Consider the following 6,999-nt stretch of genomic DNA (forward strand, 5'->3'; position numbering starts at 1 on the left):
CCCACTCACTGTTGGTCACTCACTGTAAAACAGTTTCAGAGACTGTTGGGTTTGATGGCAGCAGCATCCAACATGATACCTTTTGGCCTGCTGTACAAGAGACCTTTGCACTGGTGGCTCAGGACCAAAGGGTTTTCACCTAGGGGCAACCCCTTTCGCATGATCAGGGTTACGTGACGATGCCTACGTGCCCTGGTTATGTGGAAGAAACCTTGATTCCTGTCCCAGGGCCCCGTGTTGGGAGCTTCTTGTCGTCGCAGGATGCTAATGACAGATGCCTCCCTCATGGGCTGGGGAGCGATCCTGGAAGGACGCTCGGCTCAGAGTCTATGGGGAGACCATCACCTCTCCTGGCATATCAATCGCCTGGAGATGATGGCTGTATTTCTTGCTCTCAAGAATTTACTCCCAGACCTCAGGGGCCACCATGTGCTCCACACAGACAAATGTCGCCTATATAAATCATCAAGCGGGTTTGCGTTTGCCTCCGCTATGCAAACTGGCGCACCAAATCCTCTTGTGGTCTCAGGGAAAGTTGCTCTCACTCAGAGCAGCTTACATCCCTGGGGCCCAGAACATAGGAACAGACATCATGTTGAGGCAGGGGCCGAAGCCCGGGGAATGGATGCTCCACCCCGAGGTGGTGGAGCAGATATGGAGGGAATTCGGCCAGGCTCAAGTGGATCTGTTTGTGTCTCGGGAGACGTCTCACTGTCCATTCTGGTTATCCCTCATGCATCCAGCTCCTCATGGACTGGATGCAATGGTACAGACGTGGCCGAGGCTACGTTTGTATGCTTTCCCCCCGATTGCTCTGCTCCCGGGAGTACTGGAGAGAGTTCGCAGGGACCATCTACGCCTACTTCTTACAGCCCCGCGGTGGCCGGGCAGAGTATGGTTCCCAGATCTAGTGTCTATCCTCAACGGGCCTCCTATGGAGCTTCCCATCAGGAGAGGCCTTCTGTCACAAGCCTTCTGCTCTATATTTCACCCTCGTCCCAAACTGTAGAACCTGTTGGCTTGGCCTCTGAGGGGCCTGAGATTCTACAATCCAGAGCTCTCTCCACAAGGAAACTTTATTCCCCGAAGTGGAAGGTTTTCACTTCATGGTGTAGTGACCGTCAGCTGGACCCAGTTAAATGCCCGGTTGGTACAGTGCTGGAGTTTCTGCAGGAGCGGTTCACTGCGGGTCTATACCCATCCACTTTAAAGGTTTACGTGGCGGCCTTAGGTGCTTACCACATTCCTTTGGGTGGAATGTCTTTGGGTAAAGACCCCTTGGTATCTCGTTTCCTCCATGGCACCTTGAGACTTAGGCCGGCTGCACGCACCAGGGTTATGACTTGGGACCTGGCGATTGTCCTCCAAGGCCTTTCCCAGGTTCCCTTTGAGCCCCTGGAGGAGTTTCCAGACAGATTTCTTGCTTTGAAAACTCTATTCCTTCTTGCTATCTCATCTCTTAAAAGAATCAGAGATCTTCAGGCTTTGTCGGTTGCACCCTCGTGCTTGGAATTTGCACCTGGCATGGTTAAAGCGTTCCTTCATCCTAGACCAGGTTATGTTTCCAAGGTCCCCACTAATGTGGTCCAATCTATAGTGCTGCATGACTTTTGTCCTCCCTCTTTTCATGATGCGGACCTGAAAAATAACAATTTGCTATGCCCAGTTAGGGCACTGGATGCTTACAACCACAGAGCTGCCCTGTGGCGTTAAGCCAAACAGCTTTTTGTCTGTTTTGGACCCCCTAACAAATGGTCCCCAGCCTCTAAGCAAAGAATGAGCAAGTGGGTGGTCGAGGCTATCTCACTTGCTTATGAGTCGACCGGACAGCCTTCACCTATGGCTGTTCGGTCCCACTCAACTAGGAGTATGGCGGCCTCTAAGGCCTTATTGTCAGGAGTGCCTCTAAAGGAGGTCTGTGATGCGGCAGGATGATATTCACCGCACACATTCGTTAGATTTTACTCTCTGAACTTGGACTCTACACCAGGGCCACTGGTGCTCTCGTCCTAGTGCTGCTCGTTTTGATTTCACACTGGACAGACACTTCTCGCTATGGTGGCGTTGGTATAGACGTTTCCTTAGCATCAGTCGACGCAGTGAAGGTTCCCTTGAAAGGGAACGCTCGGTTACGACTGTAATCTCTTGCTGCGTCACCTCCCATATCTCCTACGTGCCTGTAAGCGACTTGTTCAGACCTTACAAAACTAGCGCTAATTTGTTTGGGCAGGCTTTATAGTTTCCTGGTTCATGACGTCACCCACCTTAATACATCATAACGCAAAGGCGTCCCCTTAGTGTCAATCGACGCAGCGTCTCCTTCCGTCTTCAGGGAACCGAGGTTACAGTCGATGTGTAAGGTTAACCAAGATGTTCTTGTCATATTTTATTACCATTTTCCAAACTATAGCGAATAAACTGTGATAATGTGAGAAATGAAGGTGTCTGAAATAATTTTGGTTTGACTATATAAAGATATAAAAGATTAGTTCATGCCATAACTATAACAATAACAGCACAGATAAATTATATCATTTAAATAACATTCAGAAAAAAAAATTCAGCATGCAGAAAATAAACTAGATTTTAACTCTTCTATAAATGGCAGTCATTGCTGTTTAAAACACAACATATTCTTCTTGTTATGCAGTCTATAGTAACATTATTATACTGTTATATTAAATATAGTATAGTATAACATACATTAAATGGATTGAAAGCATATTATAAGTAGATGAATACCACATTATTCAGTGTAGGAAAAGTGTAGACGGGAAGCTGTAGAAAAACAAGTGTAGAAAACAATGAAACAATGAATGTGTCTCAGAACTAAAGCAGATGAATGGGTTTGTATCTGCAGCAGGTACACTGTGTGTTTTTGCTACACAGCACATGTCAGTTCTGGGCTGTTTGCTCTGGTGTCTCGGGGCTCTTCGGGCCGGCCCGCGTCTCTGAGGACGTCGTACAGCACTTACACATTACTACATTACTGAGACACGCTTCAGCGGAGGAGATAAAGGTCATCGTCAGCCTGCTCTTATAGACTGGACAGTAATGCATACTGGGAGTCCAGCGCATGCCTTCAACTCTCATCTACCCATTCATGTGCAGATTTTGTGTGTCTTTATCAGTGCAAATAAAATAAATCACAAGATTCATTCCTTAACTGTAACATTCATGTTCCTCAAACAGTAGAGCATGGTGCTTGCAACACCAATGTCATGAGTTTGATTCCCAGGGAATGCATGAACAGATAAAATGTGTACTTTGAATGCAATGTAAATTGGTTAGGATAATAGAATCAGCCAACTACGTAAACGCAAATATAATTTTCTTGATGCATCAATTAAAACATCTTGCCAATGCACCAGCATAAACCTTAAAGTCCCCCTCTAGTCATTCATTTTATCCCTTAAATCTCATCTTTGATCACCAAAATTACATATTTAAATGTTTATTCCTTAACATTTTTTTCTCCATGTCTTAAAATATCTTGAATGTAACTCGACACCCTTGCCTCATTTAGTATTCACGGTTCTATGAATATGACTTTAAAATGTTACAAAAATTATTATGAAATAATTTTTTTTGTGTTGGTCAATAAGCAATTTGAAGGAAACCTATTACCTCCTTTTTTACATGATGCAATACAAGTCTCAGGTGTCCTCAGAATGTGTCTGTGAAGTTTCAGCTCAAAATACCCCACAGATCATTTATTATACCATGCCCAAAATAAAAATAAAACCTTTTTGGGTGGAAGCAATTTTTTTGTGTGTGTGGATTGAGGTAGGCCAGCTGTTTTTATTTGACGAAAAGTCTGACTGAAAACAAACTGCCATTTTTTCAAAGCTTCAAACGGATTCAGTGTTTTCTTTTAGTCATCTTAATTTGTGAATTATTTAAGTTAAAAATATATATTTAGTGTAGGCCTATTTTATGTTTTTCTCTGTTGTCACTATCAGAAATGCTGCAGGTGAGTGAAAATATGATGTGAATCCATGCTCTTTTGTTCTGTATGCTGCTGTTTGCACATTATAAACCTGTGACATTTTTTGGGGTATTTTTAACGGGTCACAGACACTCGTCAATTTTATTTTTATTTAATGCCAATTCAATATTATAATCTTATCAGTTAACGGTTACTCGGATAATGAGCAGCGGTTGTCGGTCGGGAAAATTAACCTTAATGAGCATCCCTATATTGCACTCTTTGTTTCCATCAGTGCCAAGTGTGTGTGTTCATGAAATTATGCTTTTTAAGATTCCCACACTTAGGAGATCTTACATGAAATGCCCTCTACCATTGATGGCATACTTTTTGCCACATCATGAAGATTTGGTATATGATATTCTTGACTGGTCTCTGTTGCAGACATGAAATGAACAGAACTCTAACACGTACGGCTTTGAGAGTATGTCTTTGTTACTTTTTCATTTCTGGCATAAAAAAAGTGACACAGGGGTTTGTTAAATGAACAATATTATTGTACAGCGTGGCCAAAGTGATATAATATACACAATGAATATCTTGAGCAGAAACACAAAAGACCTTCGTCATTTTGACGTTTGGAACATTTCGGGACCAATTCTGACTCTGACATGCTGAGTTATAAGCAAATAAATAAATGACAACATTTACAGATATGCATCTTGTCCTTCCTAAACAGTTACTCGAGAGGCACAAATCAACATTCATGTCAACTGGGAAGATGATGAATGTGACCAATTGTCCCATTGTCAAAAAAGTAGAAAACAATCCCCTTATTCTGTGCACCAATCAGGACGGTAAGAGTGTTTTGTGGTGGTTAGTGTGGTATAAATAAAACAGATGTTACTACTGTTGTGTAACAGTCCTTACTACAACAGAACTGCTCTAGCTGACAACGGGATGAATGAAAAGCACTACGAAATAAAGGACTATTTACAGATTGGGTGAATGATGAGGTAGCTACGTGAATGCTGCATATATGTTAATTATTGTAAGTCCATCTCAAGATGTTACTAAAACGTTGTACTATTGCGTTGCGTTGTTCCGATGGCAAAATAGTGTGTGTATTCGCAACTGCATACTGTAGCTTGAAGCGTTTGCATTCATGAAATTGAGATGTGCGCTACTTTCCCAGACTGCAACATAGTGTTCGCTCAGATCCGGCACACATCCGGTACACATCAAAATCCACGCGGCCCACATGTGGGCCGGATCTGGGCCAACACTATGTCGCTGTCTGTGTTGGCATGATTTTGGTCAGAATTGATCCCTAATGTGAACCTACACAGTTGCGCTGCTTAAGAAATGAATCCCTGTATTGTCTTCTCCCTCGCTATCTTTCTGGACAGGTCGAGACTGTGGCGGCTTCAAGTGTTCGGCAATGAAGAGACAGATTCCACCTGGGGTGCGTGTCCCGTACAACTCCATGCTTAACTAACATACTATAATGCATTGTTGCATTTTTGATGAATTGGAAAGTGCTTTATGCTGTTGACAATGGATCTTTTTGACATGCAAAAGTTTGCTATTGTGACTGCACCTTTATCAGAAGTCAGATTATTACAGTTCATTTGCACAAACAACAGAAAGACGTTAATTTTTTTAATGACATTAAGATACAGTGTGTAATCGGTGTACACTTTACTCCCGTATACATTCGGTTCATTAACTGAGCAGCTTTCTCTTACATCATACTTCAGATTCCCAATATCGTTCCCTGATCGTTGACACACTAAAATATAATAAAATGTATATTGAAAGGTAAAGAATGTACTGCATGTTAGCTTGCTTATTTTGCCCAAGCGCTTCTATATGAAGTCATACTAACAAGAATCTATGTTTCTAACCGCAGAAGTTTGTGATGCAAATTTTTTTTGTAAATAGTGTCGTCAAAAAGTACCGACTTCGGTACCAAGTCGATACTGAGCGCTGTTGTGCGGAATCGTGAACATCTCTGATTTGCCGTTGTGTTCACTGCGCTCATCGGATATGTCTGTGATTGGCTACAATGATCAGCGCTTCAAAAACATATTGTAAATATACATCAATGACGCTCTTCAACGAGCGCTTACACAGACACACACGAGAGTTGATCATTGTAGCCAATCACAGACATATCCGTTGAGCGCGTGAACACAATGGCCAATCAAAGGTGTTTATGATTCCGATCAAAACGTCAAATTTTTTTACATTTCAGAACCCACTTGGTACACTAGTTGGAACTATGGTTTCAGCAAGCACCGAATCATTGAACTATCCCAGCTAAAAAAAAATATATTTTAAGAACATTTGGTTAGTTTATTTTAAGGTGTCTTTGTTATACATTTATGAACTGAGTAATATTAAGTAACTACATATATTTACTTAAGGGTTAGGGTTTGGTTTAGGGTTAGTTCCAAGTAATTATGCATAATTAATAGTTATTACTATAGTAACTACATGTAACATATGTAACAATGACACTGTAAAATAACGAGTTACCAAACATTTCGCTAACTTTAAATGTTTTAAAAATGCTTTTTGTTGGTTATGTGAGCGTTAAGGAAACATTCCGTTCTGAAACAAGTAAAAAAAAAGTTATACGAACGTCCAAGTAGAAAAAAATGTTTCATTAATGATTTAAAAATAATGTTATTGTGCCAACTTTTTGAGAACATTATTAAAGTCTAGATAACTTTCAAAAGAACGCTTTGTTAACGTTACTGGACGAACGTTTGTTCACAACTTGCCAGTACATTCCCTGTCAGCTGGGATGTTGGTAATGATGGACCTTGTGACCATGTTTGCTTTAGGAAACGCACCCCAGGACTCAACGATCGGACTCAACTCCGATCACAGTATCGAATCACGACAGCGCCACAGTTCACTTCAAGTAAATGACATCAGTATTGAATGCCGAAGTCCCTGTACACTCGAGGACAACGGAGAGCGAAGTGTCATTGCTGCTGCCTTCACAACTCATGTTTGTTGGAAGCGGGATCTTTCTAATTGATATCTCGGGCTAATGGTCG

The 6,999-nt window shown here is 41.8% G+C and overlaps 1 protein-coding gene across 3 annotated transcripts in view; it reads right to left on the reverse strand.

Annotated features, from left to right (window-relative positions):
* Nucleotides 1–4,463: 4,463 nt before the first annotated feature.
* esrrb (estrogen-related receptor beta) overlaps nt 4,464–6,999 on the reverse strand; it is a 115,395-nt gene continuing 112,859 nt past the window's right edge. For all 3 annotated transcript variants that reach the window (XM_077238533.1, XM_077238532.1, XM_077238531.1), the window contains exon 7: nt 4,464–6,999. This exon is cut by the window's right edge and continues 1,271 nt beyond it. The gene's annotated coding sequence lies outside the window, so the exon portion shown is untranslated.

The sequence above is a fragment of the Siphateles boraxobius genome, unplaced genomic scaffold, assembly GCF_051911475.1.
Source record: "Siphateles boraxobius isolate OS27281-9 unplaced genomic scaffold, OSU_SipBor_1 22, whole genome shotgun sequence".
Taxonomy (NCBI): domain Eukaryota; kingdom Metazoa; phylum Chordata; class Actinopteri; order Cypriniformes; family Leuciscidae; genus Siphateles; species Siphateles boraxobius.